Source organism: Bufo gargarizans, chromosome 3, assembly GCF_014858855.1.
Source record: "Bufo gargarizans isolate SCDJY-AF-19 chromosome 3, ASM1485885v1, whole genome shotgun sequence".
In the NCBI taxonomy this organism is placed as follows: Eukaryota; Metazoa; Chordata; class Amphibia; order Anura; family Bufonidae; genus Bufo; species Bufo gargarizans.
In genome coordinates this window covers 255,806,150-255,827,137 of record NC_058082.1, presented here as the reverse complement: position 1 = coordinate 255,827,137, position 20,988 = coordinate 255,806,150, and positions in this window count along the sequence as shown.

Below are 20,988 nucleotides of genomic sequence, written 5' to 3'. Positions count from 1 at the left end.
GCCTTCATGGTAGAATATCTGCTAGGAAACCACTGCTAAGGACAGGCGACAAGCAGAAGAGACTTGTTTGGGCTAAAGAACACAAGGAATAGACATTAGACCAGTGGAAATCTGTTCTTTGGTCTGATGAGTCCAAATTTGAGATCTTTGGTTCCAACCACCGTGTCTTTGTGCGACACAGAAAAGGTGAACGGATGGACTCTACATGCCTGGTTCCCACCGTGAAGCATGGAGGAGGAGGTGTGATGGTGTGGGGGTGCTTTGCTGGTAACACTGTTGGGGATTTATTCAAAATTGAAGGCATACTGAACCAGCATGGCTACCACAGCATCTTGCAGCGGCATGCTATTCCATCCGGTTTGCTTTTGGTTGGACCATCATTTATTTTTCAACAGGACAATGACCCCAAACACACCTCCAGGCTGTGTAAGGGCTATTTGACCATGAAGGAGAGTGATGGGGTGCTGCGCCAGATGACCTGGCTTCCACAGTCACCGGACCTGAACCCAATCGAGATGGTTTGGGGTGAGCTGGACCGCAGAGTGAAGGCAAAAGGGCCAACAAGTGCTAAGCATCTCTAGGAACTCCTTCAAGACTGTTGGAAGACCATTTCAGGTGACTACCTCTTGAAGCTCATCAAGAGAATGCCAAAAGTGTGCAAAGCAGTAATCAAAGCAAAAGGTGGCTACTTTGAAGAACCTAGAATATGACATATTTTCAGTTGTTTCACACTTTTATGTTATGTATATAATTCCACATGTGTTAATTCATAGTTTTGATGACTTCAGTGTGAATCTACAATTTTCATAGTCATGAAAATAAAGAAAACTCTTTGAATGAGAAGGTGTGTCCAAACTTTTGGTCTGTACTGTATATTTAGATACTGACACAAAATTATAATTTTTTTTAACCTGTTTACTAAAACATATTCAAGTTATAGTTTTATAATGAACACAGACTTAAAGTCCAGACTAAACTTTCATTTGAGGGTATCCACATTAAAATTGGATGAAGGGTTTAGGATTTTCAGCTCCTTTACATGTGGCACCCTGTTTTTAAAGGGACCAAAAGAAATTGGACAATTGACTCAAGGCAGGGGCGGACACAGGCAGCAAAGGGCCCCTGTGCAAAGGATGTACCTGCCCCCCCCTTTCCCAAAACACACATACAAATATAAACATATATGTGCAAATAAAAAACATCTTGTGAATATGTTTACAATATGTATATATATTCTTTTCATACTAGGTCACGCCTCTAACTCTGCCCAAAGCATAACTATACACACCCAGTCCCATTAATGCCCCCACATAGTAATTATTCCCCCTTTGTGCCAGTACATAGTAGTTATGTCCAGATATGTGCCCCCTAACAGTAGTAATTGTCGGATATGTGCCCCCTTCACAGGAAGTTAAAAAAAATATACTCACCTAGTTCCTCATGATCACAGTTCAGCCGCTGGCGCTCCACAGCAGTAGCAGGATGTAGTGTCACACATTGCTCTGCTGGTCTGTGTAGGAGGAGGAGCACAGCAGATTCCCGGCCGCACAGCTCCTCCTCATACACAGACCAGCACTGTGACACTACATCCTGCTACTGCCGTGGATCCAGGTCCATATTTAGATTTGATGCTGCCTTAGGCACTTTAGTGCCAGCTTTCTCCCCCACAATGAAGTCCATAGCTGATGGTAAAATGCTCTCTAGGCCTTAAGCTATCCCTCAGGACTCCCTCATACACTTTGACAATTAAAGGACTGACCTATTACATGTGCGCTTGACAGCTGAAGGCATCTGTGTTGGTACCATGTTCTTATGTGCCTGCATTGCTGAGAAAAATTATGTTTAATTATATACAAATGGGGGCGTTACCATTACACCTAGAGGCTCCACTCTCTCTGTAACTGCGGCGCCCTCTGCACTTTAACATGGCCCGGTGGGATGACATTTTCACTGCCAGGTCCTGTCAAAGTAGACAGGGAGCAGCAGTTGCAGAGACAGCAGAGCCTCTAGGTGTAATGGTAACCCTGTTGCTTCTAGAGGGTCATTTGCATATATTCAAATATTCCCACCAGTCTTCTATTTGATACAGTTCCATGTAAATAACCTATCTCCCTTCAGTCTTCTTTACTATGCAATCCCATGTAAATAACACGAGTCCTCTTCCTCCAGTCCCATGTAAATAACTTCTCTTCCTTACAGTTCTCTATAACGTACAGTCCCATGTAAATAACTTAAATCCCCTCCTTCACCCCCCTCCAACACATAGTCCCATATAAATAGCATCACTCCTTACCCTCCAGTCCCATGTAAATAACATCAGTCATCTCCCTCCAATCTTCTATAACATACAGTCCCATGTAAAAAACATATCTTTCCTATAGTCTTCTATAACATACAGTCTTATATAACTGACACCCCTCCCCTCCCTTCAGCCCCTCTAACATACAGTCAAAGTTAAATAACATATTTCCCTCCCACTAAGCAGGAAGCTAGTATAATGGGGAGAACCACATCTCCCAGCATTTCTCTGACACTTACATTCATTCCATGGCATTGCAGGTCTCCACTGCTGAACGCTGCCTCTTTCTGCACTGGTCACATGACGATGACCTCATCACAGGTCCTACCTCCATTTCCACTGCTGAAAAGATCACATGACTATGATGTCATCGAAGGTCCTTCAGCTATGGAGTGTAGACACAAATGGGCAGCAGATTCGCAGTAAGTGCTAATCAGGTCCCTCCCACTAGTGATGGGAAGTTCGGATCTTTGAGCTGAATCGGTTCATTTGAATCAGCTCATTCAAATGAACCGATTCATGAATCGGATCTTCGGTTCACTTCATGAGCCGGCAGAGGCAAGTGAACTGAAGATCAATGCGCATGCTCAGCTCATCGAATCTTCGGTTCACTTGCTGAGTCGGCTCTCAAGTGAACCGAAGGTCAGGAGGGACTCGCTCCTGGCAAACACAGCTCTGCTGCAGTGGAGCAGACTGTGATAATTGTCTGAGAGTGTTAAAAGAATCGTGTCACCGAGTCCCTACCAGACTTCCTGCTCTGCTACATGCTAGATCAATGCCTGCCCCCCCCCCCCCCACGGACGGACTGACTGACTGACTTACGGACTTACAGGGAGCCGCAGAGCAGGGAGCCTGGCAGGGACTCGGTGACTCACGGTTCTTTTAACTCAAAAGAATCAAATGAGTCTCTGACTCATTCGATTCTTTTAACTAATAGACTCAGCCGATTCTCTGAGTCCCTGCGACTCCCCCTGTGCTGGGAGTCAGTGCTGCGGCCTCTGATTGGTTGGAGGGCGGGGAGTGGCGGGGCTAGCGTCCACTGCCGGCTCCTATTTCACTGCCTGATGCTGCCTCTATGCTGATCTGACTGAGCCGTTTCATTTCGGATCGGCTCAGTCAGAGGAACCGACTCTTCCGGATCAGTGAACTGAATCGGTTCAAAAGAACGATTCGTTCATGATCCGGACATCACTACCTCCCACGCACCCCAAAACTCTGCCCCCTCCCGACCTCCACACCAAGGTGCCCAGGTTACCCTGTTGGCAGAGGTAGCGAATAAAAAAATATAAGATTTAAAAAAAAAAACACCTTTGCTGGCACTGGGATGGGCCCCCTCCCTTGCTGGGCCAGCTGCACAGGCAGTATGTCCGCCCCTGACTCAAGGGTTATTTCATGGGCAGGTGTGGGTAATTCCTTTATTATTTTATTATCAATTAAGCACATAAAAGGCCTGGAGTTGATTTGAGGTGTGGTGCTTGTATTTTGAAGATTTTGCTGAGAAGTAAACATGCGGTCAAAGGAGCTCTCCATGCAGGTGAAACAAGCCATCCTTCATCTGCAAAAACAGGAAAAAAAACATCCGAGAAATTGCTACACTATTAGGAGTGTCAAAATCTACAGTTTGGTACATCCTGAGAAAGAAAGAAAGCACTGATGACCTCAACAATGCATTAAAGACCTGGACGCCCACGGAAGACAACAGTGGTGAATGATCGCAGAATAATTACCATGGTGAAGAGAAACCCCTTCACAACAGCCAACCAAGTGAACAACACTCTCCAGGATATAGGCGTATCAATATCCAAATCTACCATAAAGAGAAGACTACATGAAATTAAATACAGAGGGTTCACTGTAAGTTGCAAGACACTCATAAGCCTCAAAAATAAGAAGGCTAGATTGGAATATTCTTGAATGGCCAAGTCAGTCACCTGATCTGAACCCAATAGAGCATCCATTTAACTTGTTAAAGACTAAACTTCAGACAGAAAAGCCCACAAACAAACAGCAACTAAAAACCACTGCAGTAAAGGCCTGGCAAAGCATTAAAAAGGAGGAAACACAGCATTTGGTGATGTCCATGAGTTCAAGACTTCAGGCAGTCATTGCCAACAAAAGGGTTTTCAACCAAGTATTAGAAATTAACATTTCATTTACAATTATTTAGTGGTTTCCCGCTCAAAGAATCTGCTCATTGGTTTTCAGAGCCTCTCAGGTGGATTGCTCTCAGAGATAAAACGTATGCTCACAAAAATATTTTGTTTGCTAACTTCTGAAGATGCTCTCCTCAATGTTGAAAATACGTTACAGCCATTATGTTGTCTGGCTATATTTTCAATGTGTCTTCCTTATCAGATGAGCTGATGCTTTTAGTGTCTACAAAATTGCCTTGAGCTCTTTGAAATTTAATGATCCCAGTGCCATAGAATTGCCCCAAGTTCCTTGAAAAGAGGCCAGCCCTATATGAGCTCCCCAGCCCATGATGGGCCATCTGTTATTACCGTCACAAATTGATCCTGAACCCATAAAACCCTTCTTTCTAGATTCTTCTGTAGCCACCACAAAAGAGATGCCTTTACTTGATGAGGGACAATTATCGTAAGATCAAGAGATATCAGATTCTTGTTCCATCTTTTTAAAACCAACCGCTGAAGTGGTCTCAAATGGAATTCTGCCAATTTTTCTTGGATTCAATTATCAACCAATCATATAGACAAGGCACCATTACCTCCTGTGGTCTCAGGAGACCTGATACTTCTACCATCACTTTTATATACAGACAGAGCAATGAGGGAAGGCAGACAAACTGGTAGTGAACAACTTTTTGACCTGCCTGAACTGCAAATCTCAAATATTTACAGTGCTCGTTTACTGGTATATGAAAATATGCATATTTTAGATCTATGGTTATCATCTGTGCCCCTGCTGCTATCAAAGGAATCACAAATTTTATCAATTCCATTTTGAATCTCCTATAGAAAATACATTCGTTCAGCAACTTCAGGTTGATAATTGTCCAGAAACTCCCATTTGGCTTTTTACTAAAAAGAGGGAAGAATAATAATTGTTGTACCTTTCACTAAGTGGAACTGGCTAAATGGTGCCTAAATCTAACAGTTCCTGACTGCTTTCCAACAACTTGTCCTTAAGATGTGAAGGAGGAGCTGTCAGTTGAAATATTTTTGGTGGTTCTGAAAGAAATTCAAGATGTAACGTTCCTGAAGGACACTTGTTATGGACAATGCCTGTTGGACCACTGTGCCAACTAACCGGTTTGATTTTGGGTTATTCCTGGGGGCGTTATTAAATAGCAGTGTTTGTATCTTCTTTACAAACTCAAGCATTCATTATATAAACTGAAATGTTTAAAGATTTTGCTTTCCTTTGAATCACTTAACTAATATTTAGTTGTATAACCACTGTTTCTGAGAACTGCTGGACATCTGTGTTGCATGGAGTCAACCAACTTCTGGCACCTGTGAACAGGTATTCCAACCCAGCATGATTGGACTTCATTCCATAGTTCTTCTCTATTTCTTGGTTTTGCCTCAGAAACTGAATTTTTGACGTCACCACACAAGTTTTCTATTGGATTAAGATCCGGGGATTGGGCTGACCACTCCATAACATCAATCTTGTTGGTCTGGAACCAAGATGTTGCACTTTTACTGGTGTGTTTGGGGTCATTGTCTTGTTGGAACACCCATTTCAAGGGCATTTCCACTTAAGCATAAGGCAGCATGACCTCTTCAAGTATTCTGATGTATTCAAACTGATCCATGATCCCTGGTATGCGATAAATAGGCCCAACATCCCCATATCATGATGCTTGCGGCACAATGCTTCAATGTCTTCGCAGTGTACTGTGGCTTGAATTCAGTGTTTGGGGGTCGTCTGACAAACTGTCTCCGGCCACTAGACCCCCAAAAAAAAACAATCTTACTTTTATCAGTCCACAAAATGTCTCTTTAGGCCAGTCAATGTGCTCTTTGGCAAATTGTAACCTCTTCAGCACGTCTTTTTTTTTTTCAACAGTGGGACTTTGCAGGGGCTTCTTGCAAATAGCTTGGCTTCATATAGGCGTCTTCTAATTGTAACAGTACTCACAGGTAACTTTAGACCGTCTTTGATCTTTCTGGAGCTGATTGTTGGCTGAATCCTTGCCATTTTGACTATTCTTCTATCCATTCGAATGGTAGTTTTTTGCTTTCTTCCACGTCTTTCAGGTTTTGGTTGCCATTTTAAAGCATTTGCAATCATTTTAGCTGAGCAGCCTATCATGTTCTGCACTTCTTTATATGTTTTCCCCTCTCCAATCAACTTTTTAATCAAGGTCCGCTGTTCTTCTGAACAATGTCTGTAACAACCTTTGTTCCTCAGAATTTCTGAGAGAAATTAACTGTAACCAGCATGTACAACATTTGCTGCCTTCCCTCCTTAAATAAGTGCAATAATTGCCACCTGCTTTTCAAAGAATGAATGATCTCACTCATTGAACTCCACACTGCTATTATTTTTAATATGCCCCTTTCAATAAGTGATTGAATTACAGAGAATCAGCAGCATGCATGTCATGACTGTTGGGTCTCTATTACTCTACTTCACCTGCTAGTAAATTATTTGCCATATAGAAATATCATTTCTACCAAAAACAGTGATCGATCAGGTTAGGCTACTTTCACACTAGCGTTCGTCGGTCCGCTCATGAGCTCCGTTTGAAGGAGCTCACGAGCGGACCCGAACGCCTCCGTCCAGCCCTGATGCAGTCTGAATGGAGCGGATCCGCTCAGACTGCATCAGTCTGGCGGCGTTCAGCCTCCGCTCCGCTCGCCTCCGCACGGCCAGGCGGACAGCTGAACGCTGCTTGCAGCGTTCGGGTGTCCGCCTGGCCGTGCGGAGGCCAGCGGATCCGTTCAGACTTACAATGTAAGTCAATGGGAACAGATCCGCTTGAAGATGACACCATATGGCTCAATCTTCAAGCGGATCCGTCCCCCATTGACTTTACATTGAAAGTCTCAACGGATCTGCTCAGGCATCTTGCGCACTTAGAAATTTTTCTAAGTTATTAATGCAGACGGATCCGTACTGAACGGAGCCTCCGTCTGCATTAATATGATCGGATCCGTTCAGAACGGATCCGATCAAGCGCTAGTGTGAAAGTAGCCTAAGTGATGTCTGACTGCTATTATTTTGAACACAACTGTATTTTCCTATTCCCGCATAAAAGAGGAAGAGGGTTGATTAGGATTGAGAAGAAAAGGTTTAACCCTTCCTCCATTCCTGTAACTCTAGCCACCTGACTTTCCCTTGTCTGATCTGGACTGAAATTGGTAACTGGATTTATAATAGGTTTACGTTTCTGACCCTTTTCCTCGTCTGAAGCCCTTTCAAGTATCTTATCTAAGTCTGGCCCAAACACATACTTTCCATGAAAAGGAATTAAACAAATGTTATTCTTTGATTATACATCTCCTTTCCAAGATCACAAACAAAGAATTATATTAATAGAATTGAATAATCCTAGAACATAAGTTCTGTCTGCCTTTTTAACAGACTCTGCCAAAGAATCTGCCAAAAACCCTGACACCATCTTGAGAACAGGAAGGGAAGCAATTACCAGTACCTGGTCTCTGGGAGTTCTATTCTTTAAATTAATTTCTAACTGCTCCAACCAAATACATAATGACCTAGCCACACATGTCACAGAGACCCCTGGTGTAAGCAAAGCTGACACCACCTCCCAAGTTTTAATTAGAAGAGCCTCAATTTTTTTTTATCCATGGGATCATTAAGTTGGCACAGCATACCAGAGGAGGCGGAAACCTGGGTAGCTTGGCAGAGTCCACACATTTATAGGGTATCATTACCTGGTGGATCTCCATTGTAGGGATTGGTTTCCATTTAATCTTGAGGTCATGTCTTACCAGTACCGCCCCCTATGATCAATGGTTGCTGATGCAGTATATTGATTTATCTATATATATTATGAAAGTATCTATACCATTGTTATGCATAACCCTGACAGCGGCACATATTGAAACAGCCACCTTATAAAAAATATTGTCCCCCTGAGGAACCCAGAAGTGGGGGAAACGCGTTGTGGCACAGGGACCCATGAGGGCCAATTAGGGTTGTTGGCAGGATAGGTACGAGGACAGAGAGTCTCCACCTTTAGGGGCCGTCTCTGGGCTAAGGAACACTGTAGGGTCATCTCAGGGAAAGTTTTTCCCACCCCAGTGTTCCTACGCTGATGCATCTCTGAGTTACCATCCTGGTGTATAGTAAATCAGGTTTCAAATTGACCATCATCAGAATAATGTATTGGGAAACTTTAGGTTTATTTTTTTATTATATGAATTATGGTCCATTCACACATCCGTGTGTTACACGGACACCGGCAATGTGCGTTCCGCATTTTGCGATTCGCACATCGCCGTAACTATAATAGAATATGCCTAATCTTGTCCGCAATTGCGGACAAGAATAGGACATGTTATATTTTTTTCGGGAAACGGAAATATGGCCCCGGAAGTGCGGGTCCGCATTTCCGAATCCGGGCAGCACATCGTGCGGCCCCATAGAAGTGAATGGGTCCGCAATTCCGTTCCGCTAAATGAGGAATAGAATTGCGGACGTGTGAATGGACCCTTAAAGTGTGTTTTTAAAGGTCTTACTTTTTGCTGGACTTAATTGGATCCTTAAGCTGGGTAGCATCCTCAAACGGCAAAGACATAGGGGTTTGTTTAGTATACTGAAATATGCCTACATTAGGCGTATTTCAGGCGCAGATGTAACTTTTCCCCTCTCACGCCAGGTCTAAAAAAGTGGGAGTGGGTGGGGAAGGGCCGGCAGGTCTGTCTAATTCATCATTTTCTATGCCTTGTTTAGACATAAAAAAAGTCTAAATGTACGACAGCTAGGAAGCGGTCTTACATTTTGAATTGGCACTGGATACGCAGAAGTTATGAAGAGGCCAGCGCCTCTTCATAACTTCTGCGGATCCGCTGCCAGCTAAGGAGCTTTATTAAAGTCGGCGTCTTTTTTTCCATGATCTCTTTATTGAAATGAGAGGTTTCATACAAGAAATATGCAAGTATAAATCATGAATGACAAGCATTGTGACAGATATTATTGTACAGGCAAATGTCATTGCGCAGCTCTGAAATCACATTTTCAAAATGGCCTTCCACGCCATTATGGTGTCTTAATAGGATGGACTGCCTAACAGGCGTTAGGATATCCCTTAGCTTAGAGTGTAATAGGGCCTCCAGATTCTCCCGACCAGCTAGTTCTTTTTCGATCGTAATCGCCGAGTAATGGCCAGTTCCCCACACCCAGTCTCTTACATGTCTGAATAATGATGCCAGGTTATAATGGCGGATATTTGGAAGTTGTAACCCCCCTTCGTCCTTCAGCATCGTCAACTTGGCATAGGCAATGCGGGGTCTTTTGGTTTTCCACAGAAAGCGATTAAACGCTCTCTGCATCCTCGTAACGTCAGTGTGTTTTAGTAATAGCGGATAAAGTCACTTCGGGAAACTTACCATTTTAATTAAGTGTGCTCTACCACTCAAGGACAAGGGCAACTCCTGCCCTTTTTCTAATTTGCTCTCTATTTTCAGGAAGAGAGGGGGATAGTTCAGTGTATAATTTGACTTCGGAGTATGTCCTACATTAATGCCCAGGTAAGTTAGATAGTCCTTCCTGACCTCGACCATAGTTTGCATAAGACTCCCTGGGTGGGACTTTTGACCTAAAAGCAGTAGCCGACTCTTGTCCACGTTGATCCTATAACCTGTCACCTTCCCATAAGTTTTTAGTGCCTCTATTATCCTATCTAACTGGAACTCAGGGGCTCCGAGATATAACAAGATATCGTCAGCGAAACAACTTATTTTCAACTCCCTGTTGCCTATTTTGATTCCCTCAAAGATATCAGACTTTATCAACCATCTCACCAGGGGTTCCATTGCCAGGTTAAAGAGTAACGGGGACAGGGGACATCCCTGTCGCGTACCCTTGCTGAGTGTAATGGGTTTGGATAAAAAGCCTGGTACATTTACTCTCGCCTGGGGATTTTGATAGAGTGCCTTTAAGTAATTCCTAAAGTGTCCCTTGATGTTGACCCTATCTAGCACCATGTCCAGCCATTGCCAACTAACGTTATCGAAAGCCTTTTCGGCATCAATTGCAAGCAACGCTGGACAGGACCTACTTTTAACATCCCTATCCGCACTTAGGATGGCTAGGACCTTACGTATATTGGTCACCGCCGATCTGCCCTTCATGAATCCTACTTAGTGTGAACCAATTAATTCAGGCACACAGTTGGCTAACCTGTTAGCTAAGATTTTGGATAGGATCTTGATATCCTGATTAATTAAGGAGATCAGTCTATATGCACTTGGCTGGGTTAAATCCCTTCCTGGTTTCGAGAGAATCTTAATATAGGCCATCTTGCCTGTGTCAGGTAAGCCCCCCACGGTCATAATGTTGTTAAACAGCCTAGTCAAAGTCGGGCCCCGATGCTTTACAGTTTGACAGGGTTTTTATGGTCGCCCCCAACTCCTCTTCACTTACATCACGGTTCGGCGTTTCCAACGCGTCTATAGGCAGTCGTGGTAGGTCCACCTTGTCCAAGAGACCACTTGCTTCCTGAGGATTAAAGGGATCGTTAGAATACAGCGTCTGAAAAAATTCACCTAGTGTTTCCACTATATCTTTCGGTTGAGTGCATAACTTTCCCGACTTATCCTTTAGGGGGTGCAAGATCGACTGTTTGACAAAGGGGCGCGTTAAGTTAGCCAGCAAACTATCAGCTTTGTTACCCAAACGAAAAAACGTTGCCCTTTGGTAATCCCCGAACCATTTTTCCTGCCTTTCCTGACAGTAATCAAAGTTATGCTTAGCCGTTACCCAGAGTATTTTATTGGGGTCCGTGGGATTTTGTAAGAACTCGGTATATAGAAACATAGAATGTGTCGGCAGATAAGAACCATTTGGCCCATATAGTCTGCCCAATATACTAAGTACTATGGATAGCCCCTGGCCCTATCTTATATGAAGGATAGCCTTATGCCTATCCAATGCATGCTTAAACTCCTTCACTGTATTTGCAGCTACCACTTCTGCAGGAAGGCTATTCCATGCATCCACTAGTCTCTCAGTAAAGTAATACTTCCTGATATTACTTTTAAACCTTTGCCCCGCTAATTTAAAACTATGTCCTCTTGTAGCAGTTTTTCTTCTTTTAAATATTCTCTCCTCTTTTACCTTGTTGATTCCCTTTATGTATTTAAAAGTCTGTCTCGTCTTTCTTCCAAGCTATACATGTTAAGGTCCTTTAATCTTTCCTAGTAAGGAATGCCTCCCGTACCTTCATGGTGGCCTCCTCATACTTTTTCCTCGCCTCTCTCCTTTTACCTATTGTATAAGACATTAGACGGCCTCTCAGTACTGCCTTGGACGCATCCCAGAATAGACCCCGATTTGTCGCATATTCCGCATTGTCCTGTGAGTATTCCCACCACCAACCCTTCAGCTTGTCTATGAATTCCTTGTCTTTGGACAAGTGCTGAGGCATTCTCCACGTATAATCCTGTCCCCTGGGAACAGTGTCCATGATCTCCATAACCACTGGGGCATGGTCCGAGATTAACAAATCGGAAATTTACACCATTTTGACTCTGGCCAACAATCTCGATGATGTTAGGAGATAGTCAATCCTAGACCATGACCCCTGGGCATAAAGTCGGCGTCTTTTTTTAACTCAATGTCATTAAGTGGGTACTGTCTTTTTAACCCTTTATGTCCCTTTCACACGAGCATGACATGAACGCATAGCACCCGCACTGAATCCTGACCCATTCATTTCAATGGGTCTGTGTACATGAGCGTTGTTTTTCACGCATCAGTTCTGCGTTGTGTGAAAATCGCAGCATGTTCTATATTCTGCGTTTTTCACGCAGCCCTGGCCCCATAGAAGTGAATGGGGCTGCGTGAAAAACGCATTGCATCCGCAAGCAAGTGCGGGTGCGATGCTTTTTTCACTGATGGTTGCTAAGAGATGTTGTTTGTAAACCTTCCGTTTTTTATCATGCACGTGAAAAACGCATCAAAACGCATTGCACCCGCGCGGAAAAAAATGAACAACTAAACGCAATCGCAGACAAAACTGACTGAACTTGCTTGCAAAATAGTGCGAGTTTCACTGAACGCACTCTGAACACATCCGGCCCCAATCCGCAACGCCCGTGTGAAACCAGCCTTAAGGACCCATGATGTAGCTGTACGTCATGGGTCTGATCCCTAAACATGGCGCCAGCTCGCACATGCAGCAGGCGCCTTAACCGTGTGGTTTCTGCTATCTTAAATAGTAGAGACCCGCGGCACATGCATAAATCTTACCCTTCAGATGCTGTGGTCAAATGTGACCACGGCATCTGCGCAGAACGGAACCAGAATTTACGCGCTTCCAGTCCGGTAACAGCGTTCCCTGGCTGAGATCGGGGACCTGTTACCTTGCGCTAGTTGACCAAAGCCTCAATTAGATGTATATATATATCAATTAGATGTATATATGAATACAGGCCACTAGGTGGCAGCCTTGTATTGATATAGTGCAAATGAAGTCTTCATTGATGGCTATTTAGCCATCACTGAATACTATGGGCAATCGAATGATTGCCAGTTATTGTCACCCTTGTCACCCTTGTCACCCAAGGTAACTTAGTAAGTAAAAAAAAAAAAAAAAAAAAGTTCTAATCACCCCTATTTCTTAAAATAAAAATACTTAACCAATAAAATGCCCATACTATAAAATTATATTGTTATACTTAAAATATAACAATATTAATGGCATACATCAAATGGCGTAGTGTGGGGGGGGAAAAAAAGCCAATTTGCCAATTTTTTGTCACTTCAACTAACCAATAATTTTTTTAATAAAAATTGATCAAAAAGTCTCACACACTTAATTGGTATCACTGAAAAGAACAGATCGTCCCACAAAAAATGATCCCTCACACAGCAATGTACACATAGCTACAAAAAAGTTATAGGGGTCAGAATATGGTTCTGAAAAAAAAAAAAATAAATATTTCCTCAAAGGTTTTAATTTTATTTTCACTATTAAAAACGCAAGAAAAATTATACAAGTATCGTATCGTTGGAACCGTACTGACCTGGAGAATAAAGATAACAGGTCAATTTTACAGCATAGTGTACAGTGAAAAAAAAAAAAAACCCATCAGAATTGCGTTTTTTCCCAATTCTACCCCGTTTGGAATTTTTTTCCCGCTTCCTACTACATGGTATGCAACCGTAAATGGTACCATTAGAAAGTACAACTTGCCCCGTAAAGAATAAGCCCTCATAAGGCTACGTAAATGGAAAAATAAAGTTAGGACTATGGGAGAGCGGGGAGTGAAAAACGAAACCGCAAAAATGGAAAATCCCAGGGTCCTTAAGGGGTTAATTTCATGAGTAATACTGTACTTTTATCAGGGTTAATCCATTCCTTTAGAATTAACTTGTCATGCATAGGGAACACTCTACTTTGCTGTTTACCTAGGTCCCCAAACATAGTGTCTTGCACAGATCTTGGCTTCTTCACATCCTCAATTTCATCTCAGTATGGTCTTAAACAGTGGTTTCTAATCCACCTATGAAAATAAAAATAAAAATAAAAATTATCTTCCTCAGCAGAAAAACCCACCTGCTCTACTTCTTCCCTGTCAAATAAATGCATTACTGACAAATCCTCAGAATCAGATGACAGAAGCTCTTTTTAACACTACTAAGGCTGTATTAGACAGCCTGATTTAAAAAGCAATTGTCGGGAAGGAAGCATGCTGCTAGCTGCTTGCTAGTGGAGGTGACCGCTGCTATTACATGCAGCAATCTCCTCCCCAGTATGGGGAGTTCATTCTGCTACAGCCATGGTATTCCTGAAGTGGTTAGTGTGGTTATAGCACCATCTAGTGGTATTAAGTTGAATTACACTTTGTTTTTCTGTTACAAAGACTACTTCATTGTGGGTGGTGCACTGCATTGTGGGAGCGAAAAGCATCCTGAGAAAGAGTAGCCTCCAGTCTCCAGGACACATCAGCAGAGCTGTCCTTTTGCATATCTCCTTCTTAAACTTCACCATCCTTGTAAAAGCATATCTGTTTTACCAAACAATCCGGTTTTACCAATCAATCACATATGTACAACCTGTTGACCAATAAACAAGTTAGACTACAAAGAACAGTCCTCCTTTTTGGAAGATTGGAATGGTTTATGCTGAATGTCAGACTGCACACTGTGTGAACGTGTATGAAGACAGAACAGTAAAACAGATGCTAGTCACCAGCGATAGTGGATCTGACTATACGGAGCCGCCATCACAGACACGGTCCTGTGTACAAGGTTGCAGAGGCTGCCATATAGTCACAATAAGTGAGAGTGCAGCCCCAGCAAGTGCAGCACGATCCAGACCACGCTGAAGTCCGTTTCTACATAGACTGAGTTCGCACAGAGACATTAAGCAGCCAGCAATCAGACACACAATATCCGCTAGCCAGGCATCATCATACAGGACCAGGCAAGCTGCTCTAGCAAGTCCTCAATAAAAGAAATGGCTGCTCTCGCCGTGCAGAAGCTGAGGCTGCAAAAGTAAGGTCTTCCTTTGCTGCACAAGAGATACAACTAAAAAAAAGAGATAGCATACCTGCAAGCGTCACTGGAAAAACTTGCTGCAGAGAAAGAATCGGCAGCCGCAATAGTCAAAGCAGAGTTCCTAGAAGCCATAGAGTTCCCCAAATCTGAGAAACACAGCGAAGTACTTGAGCCAGATCTAGTTCAACAAGATCCAGCATAGCGTGTCTCAGAATATGTCCATCAGCATTCCAAGACAGATGACAACTATGATCCAGCTTATACAGAGTGCCAAAGAACCTACCTTGAACCACACTACCTCGAGCAGGACGGTATGCGACAAATAGATGCCAGCCATGACTACCGCCCTACAGAACGAAAGCTTGAACCTTCACTTCGACTTAAAAGGGACAACCTTCGTGTCAGAACGGTATTATACAGACTTACCTAAGCCAGAAACCCCTAAAAGGTATGGTGATACACCACACATGCAGCATAACAGCAACAGACCTGGTAGTATTGGCGCTAATCAGGCAGCCATGGACTTCGCTAAACGGGAGCTGGTTACCAAAGGACTTATAAAGTTCACCGATCGTCCCGAGAACTACAGGGCATGGCGAGCCTCCTTCCAGAACGCCATAAGGGACTTAGATCTTTCCTGGAGTGAGGAATTAGATATCTTGGTAAAGTGGCTCGGAAGCGAGTCTGCCGGCCACGCCAAAAGAATCAGAGACACTAAAACTATCCGGGCAAAGGCCTAAAGATGGTGTGGGAAAGACTTGATGAGTGTTATGGGTCAATAGAAGGTATAGAAAATGCTTTATATAAGAGAATTGATAATTTTCCCAGAATATTGGGTAGGGGTTACCAGAAGCTCAGGGAACTCAGCAACTTGTTGATAGAGGTAACAGGTTGCTCGGGCAGAAGGAGATCTGCCAGAGCTAGCATTCCTGGACACCGCCAGAGGTGTCAACCCAAGTGTCCAAAAACTCCCTTATAATCTACAGGAGAAGTGGATCACGCATGGTTCCCATTATAAACAGGTTCATAATGTACCATTCCCCCCCTTCGTGGTGTTTGTAGACTTTGTTACTCAACAGGCGAAGGTTAGAAACTATCCCAGTTTTTAATTTTACAATGACATGTTCATTGGGGTCGTTGTTGCGAAGAACCTCTAGTAGTTTCTATGTTTTTCCTTGATGACGAAGCAGTGGAACATCTGTTATATGTTGTCCATAAATGCTACGGAATCTCTGCGGAAGCAGAGATGTACCTCCAGAAGTCTGTTGTTGAGGTCTGGACCAGACAGTAAAACATCATTTAGCGAGAATCCTTCGCACCTGGCACTCGAGTTGAATACTACTCGTATCTGACCTGTTTTTTTAGGGCGCCCCTGATGAACTGTGAGCGGAACCCGGGTCAGGCAGAATCCTGAGGGTGTTCTATTATTTGATGTGCCTTATTTTTATGGACGTTTAGTCTTGAAAGGAGGAGGATTGTATGAGGATCACCATTTTCCTGTGCAGACTATAAACCTGTGAAACAAACAAGGGAGGATTGGCTTTCTGAAGGGTGGAGAAAGCAGCGTGGTCCTACACTATTACTTTCATCCTAAAAAACCAGGTCAGATACGAGTAGTATTCGACTCGAGTGCCAGGTGCGAAGGATTCTCGCTAAATGATGTCTTACTGTCTGGTCCAGACCTCAACAACATACTTCTGGAGGTACTTCTCTGCTTTCGCAGAGATTCCGTAGCATTTATGGCCAACATATAACAGATGTTCCACTGCTTCGTCATCAAGGAAGAACATAGAAACTACTAGAGGTTCTTCGCAACAACGACCCCAATGAAGACATTGTAGAGTACCGAATCAGAGTGCACATCTTCGGAAACAGTTCTTCCCCTGCAGTCGCCATCTACGGTCTCAGACATTCAACCCGAGAGGGTGAAGCAAAGTATGGGTCAGATGTCAGATCCTTTGTGGAAAAAGATTTCTACGTGGACGACTGCTTGAAATCCACACCCACGAACGAGCCTGCAATCAGTCTCCTTAAAAGGGCTCAAGAAATGCTCGCTCTATCTAATTTAAGATTGCACAAAATCGCCTCCAACAGCCGTGAGTTAATGCAGGCTTCTCACCCCAAGACCATTCAAGCGATCTAAAGGACTTGGATCTTAGCACCGACTCCCTTCCCATGCAGCGGAGCCTCGGTTTGCTCTTGGATTTAAAGGCAGACACATGCACCTTCCAAATAAGCAAGGAAGAAAAGCCCTTCACATGCAGAGGAGTCCTATCCACCATAAACAGCTTATATGATCCTCTGGGATTCGTAGCGCCTGTTACCATCCAAGGTAAAATTATGTTAAGAGACTTCACCTCAGAGATGTCCGATTGGGATGATCCACTTCCCATGGAGAAAAAAGACCTGTGGACGAGGTTGGAAGAAGTCTCTCGGAGCTTTGTCCAGCCTTCACGTGGCACGACCCTATGCTTCCGTGCCATCTACTCAGTCAAGTCAAGATGCAAAGAGTAAATATCTTCTGCGATGCTTCAGTTAAGGCAATTGCTGCCGTAGCATACCTAAAGACCATTGACGTCAAAGAACAATGCCATATAGGATTTGTCATGAGCCGGACCAATCTGGCGCCTCTCCTTGAACACACGATTCCCAGACTGGAGCACTGTGCTGCTGTGCTTACAGTGGAGCTGGCTGAACTTATAACATCAGGAATTAACATAAAAACAAAGAAGTCAAGTTTTATACGGACAGCAAGGTAGTCCTAGGATATATTTGCAACAAAACTAGACGCTTTTACGTCTGTCAGCAATCGGGTGCTAAGGATCAGGAGATCCACTTGTCCTAACCAGTGGCACTACATGCCCACCCACCATAATCCTGCAGACCATGCGACTAGATCCATCGCCTCAAGCCACCTTAAGGACACAACATGGTTTACGGGTCCTGCATTCCTGTACTGTTCAACGTCTTGCAGCATCGGATCCGACACATTCAAATTGATAGACCCAGATGAAGAAATCCAACCGGAAGTGTCTGTTCTACGTACAGTGACTTTGGACCACCAGCTCAAGTCCCATCGTTTCAACAGGTTCTCCACCTGGATGTTGCTCGTTCGTGCTATAGCCTGTCTAGTTCATATAGCTCAGTCTTACAAGTCAACATTACCCATGAGCCAGAGGCCCTGCAAGGGTTATCATCACTGCAAACACGCCTTTACCGCTGCTAATCTGGAAAAGTCCAAAAATATAATAATTCGCACTATACAACACAAATGTTATGCTAAAGAAATAGGATACCTCAGCAAAAGCCAAACAGTCTCCAAAGACAGCGCTTTGAAAAAGCTTGATCCCACAATTGACCAAAATGGGTTTCCTCTAGGTCTTTGCCATGGCAGCGTGCACCTGCGCACTGGGAGGTGCTGACTGACCCCCTTTTTTTTTTGCAGATTTACAATGCTGGAGATGTGGCACTCCAGCGAGTCGTGCACTCCTGATTAGCCTGTCTGCCCCATAGGCTGATTTTAATTACTTTCAGTATAAAGCTGTAGCCTGCTCTCACTACATTCATTGGAAGCTGTCTAGCACCAGGAAGGGTATAGAGTGGGCTCAGCATGCATGTTGGTACCTGCATCCCTTGCAATGGAGGCAATTTTGGCACAAAAAATGGAAAAAGGCAGAGTGGATCCAACATGCATGTGGGTCCAACACTCCCTGAATGTTCTGCCCAGCAGGGTTAGAAAATGATTCTAGTTCATTCTGCCAGAGTCATGGTATTCCTGAAGTGGTTAGTGTGGTTATAGCACCATCTAGTGGTGTTAAATTGAGCCTCCTGTCTCCAGGACACATCAGCAGAGCTGTCCTTTTGCACATCTCCTTCTTAAACTTCACGATCCTTGTAAAAGCATATCTGTTTTACCAAACAATCCTGTTTTCCCAATCAATCACATATGTACAACCTGTTGACCAATAAACAAGTTAGACTACAAAGAACAGTCCTCTTATTTGGAAGATAGGAATGGTTTATGCTGAATGTCAGACTGCACACTGTTTGAACGTGTATGAATACAGAACAGTGATCGTTATACCATCGCTCTTCCCCATAATGAATAATTGTTTGCTGGCAGCAGATTGCGATTTTGAACCTGTCTTGGATTGCGCGATGAGTTTGCTCGTTCATTGGGGAATCAGCGTCAGTATTAGACTGCCAGATGAAAATCGGCAGGTGTAATACAGGTTTTTAGTAGACACTGAAGCCGAAAAACTGTCCATAGCTTCCGAATTTCCTCATTAACCATAGTCTTGATATCATTCATAAACACTAGTGCACTGGTGGCGAACCTATGGCACGGGTGCCAGAGGCGGCACTCAGAGCCCTCTCTGTGGGCACCTGCACCCTGAAAAAAGTCTATGGTGCACCAATATGCCTTAGACTTTTCCTGCCTTTCATCAGTGCAGAGTGCACTATGAACGGCACAGGCAACACACTGAATGCAGGCAGGCTATTATAGCTAAATGATAAAGTACATGGCAGATATACCATATTAAACTGTAGTATTCAGGGTAAATTGCAGTGTTGGCACTTTGCGATAAATAAGTGGGTTTTGGGTTGCAGTTTGGGCACTCGGTCTGTAAAAAGTTCGCCATCACTGCACTAGTGTCTTCTCTGGATAATCTTAATTGTATTATCAGGGCATAGTGGTTTCTTATTAAGGTCCATTCACACGTCCGTATCCGTTCTGCAACAATGCGGAACGAATCCGGACCTGTTCATTCTCTAACGGGGCCGGAAGAGATGTGTGCTGTCCGCTTCCGGATTTCCGGAGCGCGGCCCTGATCTTCCGGTCCCGAAAAAATAGAACATGTTCTATTCTTGTCCGCAATTGCGGAGAAGAATAGGCAGTTCTAAGGGTGTGCCGGCCGGGTGTAATGCAATACACTACGGACGTGTGAATGGACCCCAAGATGATTCCTGCTTTTTAGTACACAATGCACATCTATTAGATGGTTGCACTTTAGGTTTGTTACTCATTTTCTTTTCACCCTATAAACATGAAAGAGGTTTCGATTATAAGTAAATATAATAATTGAGCCCCCAGACATATAACACTGTGTACCGCTAGCACTCTTCCCCGCACAGTGATAATCAGCTTTCAGAATACAATGATGCTGCTGTCAGTTTCTGTGTGCGGGGCCTCTATCCATGACATCTGCACCTGCTCCATACTCTGGTCTCACAGCCTGGACCCTCGAACTCCTCTGAGCGCCATGCTCACTGGAAGTGACAATATCTCCCTGATCCGGCCTCTGACCCGGAAGTAGAATAAAACTACACAAAAGCTGTATCTTGCTGAAGCTTCTGGCCAGACATACAGTCTCAACAGTAAGCGCTTGATTTCTATTGGGGGGGAGGGATGGCTTACACTTAAGTATCGCGATCCCAAGCAGAGACTTTGTGAGGGAGCCTCTGGCTATACCACCTTTCTCTGCTATTCTCAGTTTCTGCGGGCTAACAAAGCCCCAACCTCTCCGCAATAGTCTGTCCTATACAGGGACAGGAAAAATAATGATGGTGAGAAGGGGAGGGGAAAATTCAACTTCTCGGAGCGATTTTCCTGCCCATTGTAGAAGTGGAGTCAATATCAGGGGTGCTTTTGTGAAGACGACTAGAGAAAAGTAAAGTTACAGTTAAAATAATCGTTCTCTATTGAATGATAGCTACCACACCCTAAAATATGATATAGCAGAATAATACAATATTTTCTACAATTAACACACCCATTTGTTGTAATTATAATTATACAATTGTACAGCTATGCTGAATAATGCTGATGTAAGTCTGCCACCTTGTGGATAATGTTAGAATAAATGTAAAAATTCTGGATTACTGATTTTTTTTCTTTACTAAAGATAAATAAATATGTATACACACAGTGGTAAGTGTAGCAACCTGCAGCAGGTCAATTTGGGCTCAATGCCCTTCTTACTATACATACATATCTCCAATATTTCAGACTGCTGCACCTGCAG